Source organism: Protopterus annectens, chromosome 14.part0 (genome assembly GCF_019279795.1).
Source record: "Protopterus annectens isolate FY-2018-M chromosome 14.part0, PAN1.0, whole genome shotgun sequence".
In the NCBI taxonomy this organism is placed as follows: Eukaryota; Metazoa; Chordata; order Ceratodontiformes; family Protopteridae; genus Protopterus; species Protopterus annectens.
This window is the reverse complement of record NC_056748.1, coordinates 1,084,531,489-1,084,543,639: the sequence shown is the minus strand read 5'-3', so window position 1 is coordinate 1,084,543,639 and position 12,151 is coordinate 1,084,531,489.

Sequence of the window (12,151 nt, the reverse complement as noted above, 5' to 3'; positions counted from 1 at the left end):
GCTATTTCACATCTGTTATCCCTGTACGGTGGACATTGTGACATATAGTAGGTCACCAAATAAGAAATATGCAAAACTCACTCTACATTGGCCATGCGTGTCACACACTCACAACCACCTCCACACAGGATACGAGTTACAAATGCACATACACATACCTGTTATGTCTGGGAGTAGAATCCCTACCCAACTAGTTTATTATACTACAGCACTACGCAGTTATAGTACATACCACGGTGAATACTGGAGTACTCTTTCCCCAAAGGTGTATATCACATTGGATGACATCAGCAGGATTACTAAAGTAGGCCATTCAAATTGTAGTGAGTGTGACTAGCCTAAAATGCATTGCTTCCTACACAGACACACACACAAAACATCCACAGCTGACATGTGTGGGTATAAAACCCTGAATAAAGGTCTATATCACACTACAGCATGGAGCTGTTATGTGATGCACCACAGGAATTACTGGAGAACTCCTTCCCCAAAGGTGTATACACAATGAATGACATCAGCAGGATTGCCAGAATAGGCCATTTGAAATGTACTGCATGTGACTAGCCTAAAATGCATTGCTCCCTACACAGACAGTAACACACACACAAAGCATCCACAACCAACATGGGTGGGTATAGAGCTCCTAACGGAGGTCTATATCACACTACAGCATAGAGTTGTTATGGGACGCACCACAGGGATTACTGGCAAAATCCTTCCTCAAAGGTGTATATACAATGAATGACATCAGCAGGATTGCTAATGTAGGCCATTTGAAATGTATTGAGTGTGGCTATCCTATTAATGTATTGCCTCGTACACAGACATTGAAACACACACAAAACATCCAGAACTGTCATGGGTGAGGATGGAACCCTACCACAGTTCTAAATTACACTACAGCAGTATGCAGTTATGGCACATGCTATGGTGATTCCTGGGCTACAGCCTTCCCAGAGGTGTATTTCTAGGTGGGTGACATCAGCAGCCTTGCCAAAGTTGAGTATATGAATTGTAAGGAGTGTGAGTACCCTAAAAAGCATTGCTCTTTATACAGACAGGCACACACTTGCCATGTCTGGGATTAGAACACCTACTTAACTATGTTATCACACTACAGCAGTACACAGTTACAGGACATGCTATGGAGATCACTAGGCTACACCCTTCCCAGAGGTGTATTTCTAGGTGGGTGACATCAGCAGCCTTGCCAATGTTGTGTATATGAATTGTAAGGAGTGTGAGTACCCTAAAAGCATTGCTCTCTACACAGACAGGGTCAGACAGACATACACACACACTTGCCATGTCTGGGATTAGAACACCTACCTAACTACTTTATCACATTACAACAGTATGCAGTTACAGGATGCATTACAGAGATTACTGGACTACAATCTTCCCAGAGGTGTATTTCTAGGTGGGTGACATCAGCAGCCTTGCCACAGTTAAGTATATGAATTGTAGGGAGTGTGAGTACCCTAAAAAGCATTGCTCTCAAAACACTCAGACATACACACCAACACTCACACACATTTGCCAAGCCTGGAGTTAGAACACCTACCTAACTAGTTTATCACTCTACAGTAGTATGCCGTTATGGGACACACCACAGAGATTACTGGGCTGCAATTCTCCCAAAGGTATATTTCACATTGGATGACCTCAGCAGGCTTGTCATAGTAGGGCTATGAGGAGGGCAGTGTGCATGCATGGGCCATTACCCATTCATCTAGCGGTTGACACGCCACATGTGGGCACACATGGGGTCATATTTCACAGGTATGTGTATACAGCTGCTAGATGACTACTTCCTTGTACAGTCATGTTGCACAGCTGGCACGTGCATCACATAGTCTGTAATGCTGACAGATACTGGTGGCTAGTATCTGCAGTGAGTGACATCTGCACCTCATGTGTTTGTGGCCCTTTGGCTGTGTGCAGGGTGGGACAGGCCTAGATGGCTCCTTGTCATAGACACACTCTTCCACACATCTATGTACATCTAACTTTGGTTTATTATAGTGTGTTGTCCTGACATATGTGTCTGTATTCCTATCCACTGTGTGTGCAAGGCATGAGTGGTGGATACTGATGAGTGTCTGCACTAACAACTGCAACTGCCAGATGTGACTGGTCCACTGGTGTTTGCCGACATGGCCTTCATGTGTTTAAGTGTGTGAGTATGCCCAGTATGACCTTTCAGTATGTTGTTGACTGACATTGCCTTCATTTCTCTAAGTGTGTGAGCATGCCCAGTGTGACCGTCTGTACTGGCTGTGTGGATCATGTCCAGGTAGTTTGTGCTGCAGTGCTGACCTTTGTGTTGTAAACCGACAGGTAGCATGCTGTCCCTGCAGGGTATCCATCGATCATTTGGCTTTGACTGTTACTACATTTCTGCATAGCAGGGTGTGGCACACCTGACGGTTCCTACATTTCTACACAGCAGTGGGAGGGGCACACCTGACTGTTATTACATTACTATGTAGGATGGCAGGGCACACCTGTCTATTTCTACATTTCTACATAGGGTTGGGGGGCACACCTGACTGTTATTACATTACTATGTAGGATGTTGGGAGGCACACATGACACTTGTACACATTTGCTATGACTGTACTAGTATGTCAGGTACTCCATTTCATTCTGTATTGCTAACTATCATGCTGACTAGAGGCATACCAGTGTACTACAGATCGTGGCTTTGGTTGCCCTACATATTATTGTCTGACTTCCTACTCTTCAGAACTAACATCCCACTGCCTGCCCTGCTGTAGTCTGTCTGTGTAGGCTTGAGGGGGAGGTCAACCATAGCCATCATTCAGGGGCCATGGCACAGGCTCTGCTTGGATTTGTCTACACCTGTCCTGCTTGTTGAGACTGTTGGTGGGTATGTGAACTCTCCTGACTGGCATGTGTGGGTTATATGGACACACATGTCACTCAGCCCATTTCCTGCAGTGGGTTTTGTCACCCTGAGTAGTACTGGCTACTATGGTGACTCCAGTATGTGTTACAGATGTCATGGGGTCACTATGGGTGTCTACTGTCTGCTGCCATAACATTCAGCCACCCAATTCCCTTGCATGCTCACATCCATACCATAGCTATAGGTAACGACACATTCTACTCCATTTGGCAATTACTAGGTTGATTGACTTACCTTGAAGGTGTGCCAGACTTGTGGATGGTGCTGGAGGGCTGCCTATGCCAGATGCACATAGTACACTCCCTATATACGGTTGAGCACAGGTACTGTCATGTTTGGCATCCCTTTTACTGTATGTGCTAGTCAGAGAGAGGTGTCATTCCCTGGGTCCCTGCTGTGTCAGTGCATGTGCCATGTGTTGCCTCTTTGCCAAGGCCATGGCATACTGGGCATGCCTCCTTCTGCCTACTAGGGCAGGCTAAGTTTCTTCCTCCTCCAGGTCACTCTATGCCTGTGCAGGCCTTGGCATTGGTGGGGGGGGAGCTGTGTGCCCCTGCCCCATGCTGTTCCTGCTGCAGCTGTTTCCACAGGATTGTATTGTGTAGCATAGCACATACCATAACAATTTGGGTACATGTAGCTGGTGAATACGGAAAGGCTCCACCAGATGTGTCCAGATACCAGAACGGTGACCTGAGCATCTCAAACACATGTTCTATTATATGTCTGGCCTGTGCGTGTGCCTCATTATGGCATTGTTTTTCAGGTGTGTGTGCATTTCTGATGGGTACCATCAGCCACGGCTCCAGTGTGTACCCAGCATCCCCCACTATGTGACCGTAGGGGATGTCCCCATTAGCAAATCTCTGGTACAGCTGCAACAGGTGCCATATGTGGGAATCGTCATAGCTTCCAGAGCAGCGAGCACACATATTCATTATAATGCCCTGGGCATCACATGCTACCTGGCAGTTGATGGAGGGGATGCCCCTGTGGGTGATGTAGGCCCTACCCTGCTCACTGGGTGGTTCTTTGATGTATATGTGCATGCAGTCCATAGCACCCACTACCCCAGGGTATTCTGCTATTTGGTAGAAGAGACACATATTGCTGGTCAACACCTCACGGGTGTTGATGAAATATACGTGCTCACTGGCATGTGCTGACATTGCATCCAGGAACTGGTGGAATGCTCTGGATTCTGATGCCTGTGAGATCCCCATGATATCCCCAGTTGTGCTTTGGGAGGTACCTCTGGCTAGTATACCTAGGTCTACACATACCTTGGTATCCACTGGGATGGGTTCCCCTCGGTTAGTTTGGTGTGTCAGGTGTGGCCGGCACAGCTCATCAATTTGCTGTAGAAGGTCTCTGTCTACCCTATAGTGCTCCACTATCTCCAGCTCATGTAGCCCCTTGTAGGTTACCCTGGGTCTGTACACTCTTCTCCGTCTCCTCACTGTGGGTTGTTCAGCAGCATTCACATCCTCACCACCCTCAGCCTCTTGCACATATTGTTCTATGTTGCCTGCTGCAGCCCTTCTCATTTTGTAGGTTTGTTTGTTAAAATCTCCCCGCTTGTATACACCGGTGGTGTAGAGTGTGGGAAAAACCAGAGGGGAAGGTGTTTGCTTAGTTTATAGTAGTGTTCTGGGCTGGGCTGGTCTGCTGCCTGTGTAATTGGATTATTCTGATACATTTCACCTGCCAGCTAAGCTAGTTCTCCTTGATTACCTTCCTACTGCTGTTTCCCCTTCCCATTGCCTTACTGTTTAAGCCCTTGTGTGCACAGTGCAAACAGAGTGCTCAAATCTGCACACTGCTGCTATTTCCTAATTTGACTTCTTTTTTCTTCCTGTAAAACCCGGTGCATGGCACGCAAACCCACTTAGGCTTTGTAAAGAGTGCTAGGCAGGTTTAGACACACCCCATAGCTTAGCTGTGCTAAGCTAGGAGGAAACCACAGTCACAGGACTCCAATCCACTTACAGTATGCCTGACACACACACACCCCCATGATGTCACCTACCTCCTACGCTTGCATCAAGCTATTCCTACTCTTACACTGTTGGGACCTGACTCACATGCTGGGGAAAACTGGGATTCACTATCCTTCCCCTCATTTGCATAGGATTGCCTGCTAATGCATAGTTACATGTCTCACACTGAGTCTCCCCCCTTAGCAACCACTACTCACTAGCCAGGTTGTCTTCTACCTGCCATTGACTTGCATGGCAGTATATTGATTTTAGTTAGAATGCTTATTTTAGGTTTATTTTATTATTTTCCCACAGATCCCGTTTGCGTGCCACTTCACTACGCTTAAACAGTCGAGATCAGCTAAAGAAAAATAAAAGTTGTTTTTTTTAATTTTTTTTGTTTGCGATGCCAGTGGCCTTATACTTAGCCATTGGCATGCTTACTACTTGATATGCAGCCTTTATTCGGAGCTGTCATAGCTCCGTTTTGGATTTTGCAGAAATGTACTCAGTTAGTAACCAAGTACATTTCTGCAGACAGCACTAATCTTGCACGGACTGTTGCAAGCTTCCTGGATTGCAAAATCACCCCATTTCATAGATTTCACCTGCAAATGGGGTGATTTGCATACCAGGGCTTAGTCCGTGCAAGATTAGTGCAGGAGCGCTCATGCACACCCCTGCAGGCTGTTCCTGGATCGCACGGCAGACATATTGCCTGCCTGAGCTCCTGCACCAATCTTGCACTCCATGCAAGCTTTTAAGAATCCTAATGTCTATTTTAATGAATTTTAGTCACTTATTTCATAAGGATGTGCAGCAGGTGTAGAAGGAGACAAGAAAACCTGTAACTAGAAAATCTTATGTTTACAAGTGGAAGAGGCTTTCTAGGTGGTATCTAACCAATAACATAGACCCAGTATGGTGTCTACTTTTTGTTTTGAAGCATTTGTGAGAGCTACTCAATGATGACTTATCTTATGCATCTAGCAAGGAACATCTTATAGCCATCTCATCTTGTCTTCCCATGGATCCCTCTCTTTCATCTCTTTTGGTGGTTAAACAGTTTATGAAAGAAGTATTGGACTTGAGACCCCCTCAAAAGCAAATTCTTTTTTCTTGGGATTTCAGCTTTGTTCTTGAAAAATTGAACTTGTATCCTTTTGAACATGCCTTTCAGGCTGATTTAAAGTTCATAACTTGGAAAACTGATTTGATTATTGCTCTGACAGCTGCAAGATGAGTGTTCAACCTTGTATGATTTTCCACAAGGACACGGTTGAGCAGCTGCTTATTTCCTGTTCTGGAGCCAAGAAGAGCCAACCTGGCTTTTAGCAAATGATTGATCATTGGATGTTCTCTACTATCATTTTTTTATTACTCCATGTATGATTAATCTGTTCCAGGCAAGGTTAAGACAGATTCACCAGAGTCTTATCATTTTGTTGTCATACTGGAAAGCAGTGGACTCCAAAAACATTCTAGAGAAGCAACCTGGCTCTCTGTTCATACATTACAAAGCACTACAAACTGGATTTTATTTCCAAGTTCCAGAGCTGTCTGAGGGCCATTCTCCAGGGGTTCCTGGATCATTATCTTTCTTCCTCCTAGGTTGGGTAAACTTTGGCAATCTACCCATATGCCACTGAGGCAATGTGAATGGTGAACATATATATATATATATATATATATATATATATATATATATATATATATATATATATATATATATATACATATATATATATATATATAAAATATATCTGCATATACTTACACACACAGTTCAGTGGTATCCAGCTGTGTCATTGGTTGGCTTTGGTTATTTGTGCAGGTGTTTTTTTGGCTGCAAATTTGGTTTCAGGAAATTCTTGCTTCTGGTCCTTCTTTGTTCCTCCTACTTAGCATTAAAAGCCTGACCAACTGACTTCCTGTGACAGAGGTTAGGTTTCCCTGATTGGAGGGGCTTAGCCAATCCCCTGTCACAGGGAGTTAGAGGAAGGAATTCTGAACTCTGGACAGCTGCCAGTGTAGGTGCTTGTGCAGGCACAGAACCATTTGCCACTGAGGCAGTGTGACATTCAAACTTCTACTGTCGCATATAAGTAGGACTTACGCAACTGTCATTTCTAGAATTAACTGTGGTCTCCACACAGACAGTGGCACTTCCTTTAACATCTGTATTATATTTCAGTGACATTTTTATGTGAGGTAGTCACAAGTCAAATTAATGAATACTATTGAAGGAATATAATATGAAAACATGTAATCATCTGAAAGATATAAACAGCAGATATGATTACTCATACTATCATGTTCAGCTTTGTATGTAGCTAGAATCACACTTAAATAGTTTGCCTGGCAGCCAATATGCAATAAAAGCTGACATGTTCAAGCTGAGGATGCACACAGCATGAAAAAATGTCTTAAAAAGACTGAACAGAACTTAAAAACAGAAATGAGTTCACATGCAAATTTAGTTAAAACATCACATGTGGCAGAGACTACACTTTATCTGAAACAGTCCTCATCTTCCAGTTTGCAGCAATTGCTATTAACCATTTAAAATATTTTTTTAGATCATTGTGTTCTATCTATCTCTTTCAAAATTGTTTTCATAGCATTGCCACATCATGACAAAAATGCTAGGGGCTTGGAAGATTCATAGGTTCATAGGTAGGTACTAGGCTATTGGCCCTATGGCCTATATAAGCCTAGCCATAAAGGTACTTTGGCTTTCGCCACCCAAGAAAATTATTTTCCTGACCCCCTGTTGAGCAGAGCCACAGAAATGATCCCTGGGGTGAATTTCCTATCTCCCTTCCAATAATCAAGCTTTTTCTTGAAGAGTGCTAATGAGGAGGTTTGTTTGATATAGATAGGTAGTTTGTTCCAGAGTATGGGACGTCTCTGGGACAGGAATCTATCTCTTCAGCATGTTCTGTTTATTGTGGTGACAAGGTTTAGGTCCCTAGAGCATATAGCTCAGAGGGATTTGGATTTCTTTAAGTGGAGCATGTCCAACAGGTCTGGGTTTGACATAGCTTTGTATGTTAGGCAGAGATTGCCTCTGAGTATATGCAATGTATTAAAGCTGGAGTTTTTTGAGACGGTCTGCATAGGGCATCTGTCTGAGGCTGGTAATCCTCTTTGTGAGGTATTTTTGCGGCCTTTCCAGTTGCTGTGGATGTCTTGCGAGGTACATACCAAAAGGGGTGCTGTATTCTATAATGGGTCTAATGAGTAATGAGTAGAGGGGAACACTGACCTCTTTTTTCCTGGATGAAAATCTTTTTTGATGAGGTATGCCACATAGAAGGATTTCCTGACTACTGTGGCGATGTGATTATCAGAGGAGAGACTATTGACCACCTGTGTCCCAAGGTCTCTTATCACACTTTCGATGTTAAGTAGACTACCGCCTATGTGGTAGTTCATGGGTACAGAGTTTTTACCAAAAGGGATGACAATGCACTTTTTGGCATTGAGCTTGAGGCCATGGGTTTGACACCAGGCATCTGTCTCAATGAGGCCCTTTTGTAGAATTTCCACATCATTAGGAGTTTCGATTATGGCTTCTACTTTGCAGTCATCTGAGAACTTCATTAGCCAAAGACCTTCTGTGTTAGGTAACAATCATCTCTGATGCTACAAAGCTAGAATACTGAATTATGTTCCCACAGCAGTTCCTTTAATGCAATTTCTATTGCTGAAATTGTAATGTGCCATAATTGTAGTGTGAAATATCCTGCTGTGCCATTTTGTCAGACGGTGTTAAAATTAGGTCAAAACTTCTTCAGCCAGTGATAACTCCCAGCTGAACAAAAAAGATCCCATGATATAACTGTGATGTCCCCCCTCTAGGCCAGTAACCAAGGAGGCTCAATCCTCACCACTGACACTGGTGGGAAATGTTCACTTGGAACAAAAATGGATACACACAGCAATTTCAGATGCAGCTCTCTGTACCAAGCACAATTTCCCTTAAGAGCACACAGGGAACACAATCCAGTCCAGGGCTGAGTTTTCTTCTCCAAGTTCCAAATAAGACCCTACCTTTCTGCAGATATCAGTGCTCTGTGTCACTGTTCCAAGTAGCTGACACCTACACTCTGAGACTTGATTTTCACAAACAGACACACACAAACACACACACACACACACACACACACCTGGGAAAGGCTGGCACAGATTTACCAGTTATAAGGTAGATTCACTGCCACTAAACAAATAACTTAAGGCTTTTACCAGGGTACCACATTACTCTTAGTAAAATTAATACTTATACAAATGATAATGTTTGACCACGTGGCAGGATTTTCAGGAACATGAAGCCACAGTGTCACCAAATAATTGCAATTACTCTCAAGGGTTAAAATATTTTCTAAAAGACCAGCCACAATGAAAGGTATAGATATATTTAATAATTAATAAAATGCCGAATACATATGTGCAATAAATACCAGAGTTTCAATTCACAGGAAATGAGGAATTATCTGTCCCCTAAGTTACTTACTAAAGCAAGGCAAGATGAAGTGGATTAGTGTCTTTGTTTTCAGTTCCAATAATGGAGTGCTGAGTGTCACTATCACAAATCTCACTAATATCTAAATACAATTTCAGTGCTGACTGCAGAATAACACCACATCTGGTCACCTGATTCTGTGGTTCTTATACTACCCCCTCACTGTTAATTGAGCCAGGATCTGGCATAGATGTGTCATGATATACGTCTAGAACCCTGCTAAGACTTATTCCAGCATGTGGACACTGTAAAACAATTCCAATACTTCCATCCTTCTTGTTAAGACTAACTAGCCATTCTCTGACACCTGAGGGTAGCAATTAGTTCACCACTATGGGCGATAAGAGTAGGATCCCAACCCAGACATTGCGTGTCTGGCTGCATTCAGGCCTGTGAGATAAAATTTTTATGGCCTAAACCAAGTCATTTAATTTCAGACTATTTTTCTTAAGGTTAGCTGAGCTTAACTTAACCCCTTCCTTCCAGCATCCTGTGTTAAACTATATACATTTCAGCAGTTACAATAAAACCTGACATACATGTATATTTCTTTTCTGTCAACAGGACCCAGTGTTGATACATTTTTAAAGTGAGCAACTTTACAAATACATTTTAACACAAGCATCTGTACAAATCAGTGTGAAATTCAAATGACAAAATTCTTTACAAACTCCAGCTAGTTTTGCTGGCATGTGTTACACATGCACTGCCCTACTCTCTCTGACATAGCTGGCACTACTTCACATCATCACAATAACAATAAGGGCATTTTAGTTAGTATGTCATTATGAGTAAGAAACATTCAGTATCATATTTATCAAAACATCAGCAATACATACATATAATAAAAAATACAATAAGTACATGCATTCATTTATAAAAACCCTGGTTACCAAATTGAATGAATGGATGAAAAAAATTGCTGCTTTATACAAAAATAACATTTACTTCAGCATACTTGCAAAACATTCCATTTTTGTCATCCCACTTTTTCTATAACTAATCATTTTATTATAAGGAGCCTATCAACCTACCATTCTAAACCTCCTATAAATGAGTAACCATTATCCTATCCAAATATTCCTCCCTTCTCTTAGCTTTCATTTCATTTCAGTATACTATGTGATGATAGATACATGTGATTTAAAATTTTCCACATTATATATTTTTGTAGCTTAAACCAAACTCCTCTTTCTCCTACTACTGCCTCAAGTGTGACTTATTTTTTTAATTCCTTCTTATAAACAATCCCCTGGATTCACTATCCTTCCATGCAGGACTAGCTTAGTCCTGCATGGAAGTGGTCGTTTAGGAGCAGGATGGCAGCGCGCCATGTATATCAATGAAGGCATGCTGCCTGAGCTCCTAAATGGGCATGGAGTGTGTCTGAGTGCAGGGGGCATGTCCAAGAGCAGAGCTCTCAGAATATACACACCCCTGCAATCAAGAACAGCAGTTTAGGAATATGAACGAGCGAGACCACTCATAGGTGTTTGCATAACCCCAGCAACATCCCTCCAAGTTTACAAGAGCAATAGTTAAAACGTTAAATATAAAGAAGTTCTTTTTTTTTTTTTAGAAACAGATTAAATTTAACCATAGGTGTGCGGGTTTGCCCATCGCTTAGCCACGGTTAATGCAACTTAAATGGCACAAAACGATAAAAAACAAGATATATGCAACTGAAATAGTACAGCAGTAGTGTAGTGTGTACAGCATTCACCTTACAAGCAGTCATTCCTGGTTCGAATCCCACTCCAGTACATTCCATTTTCCATGTCAAATCACTTTATGACCAATTTGTTTGTTGCATAACCTACTAAATACCATATATTTGTGAACTGAAGTACTGCATTAAATGCAGATGTGAGGTGTTATTGTCAAAATGTTGTAAAGTCTACAGATAATCACAAGTGCCCTATACAGTATATGTACACAGGAATCAGGGATACAAATGGAAGGTAAAATGTGTAATGAATGATAAATCCATGCAGTTTCCAAATCTATCACCTTCCCAAAAACCATTTCACATTACTGTCTAAATTAGTCTGGTGGTAAGCAGGGGTAAGCAATAGTAAGCAAGAGTAAGCATACTTAAGCAGTAGTAAGTGAGTTTAAGCCATTTGCATGGGGGTAAGGAATGCGCACACAGGTGAAGCAATATTGAAGGTAACTCTCTGTAAGCATATTTAAACTGAAGGTTAGCATAGCTTAGCCTTGCGCAAACCCATGCAAACCCACTTACAATTGTTTAAAAGTGCCTTAATCAATCTGTATGCAACAGCCACTGTCCTGGCCAGAAACAAAATAAACAGCCTTTGCAGGACTTGAACCCAAGACCCTGTGCACTATTGTCACAGTAGTTAATCAGTAAGTCATCACAGTAGTACATAAAAATGGAAGTATCACCAAACAGATCCTCCCTATAAGAAAATCAATCTGAACATGTGAAAGGAATCTATATACCGTTTTGTGTTGTATAACCTACTACATAACATAAATATGTGAACTGGAGTACTGCAGTAAGCCAAGATGTGAGGTGTCATTGTAATTAAGTGTTGAAATCCCCTAATAAACACAAGGACCCCATACAGTGTAAGGACACATGAATCATGGATACCAAACACATATATAACATGTAATGAATAATAAATCAATGCTAAAAAGCAAATATAATGCAAATTAAATATTAAGCAATGCTAAGCATTGCATAGC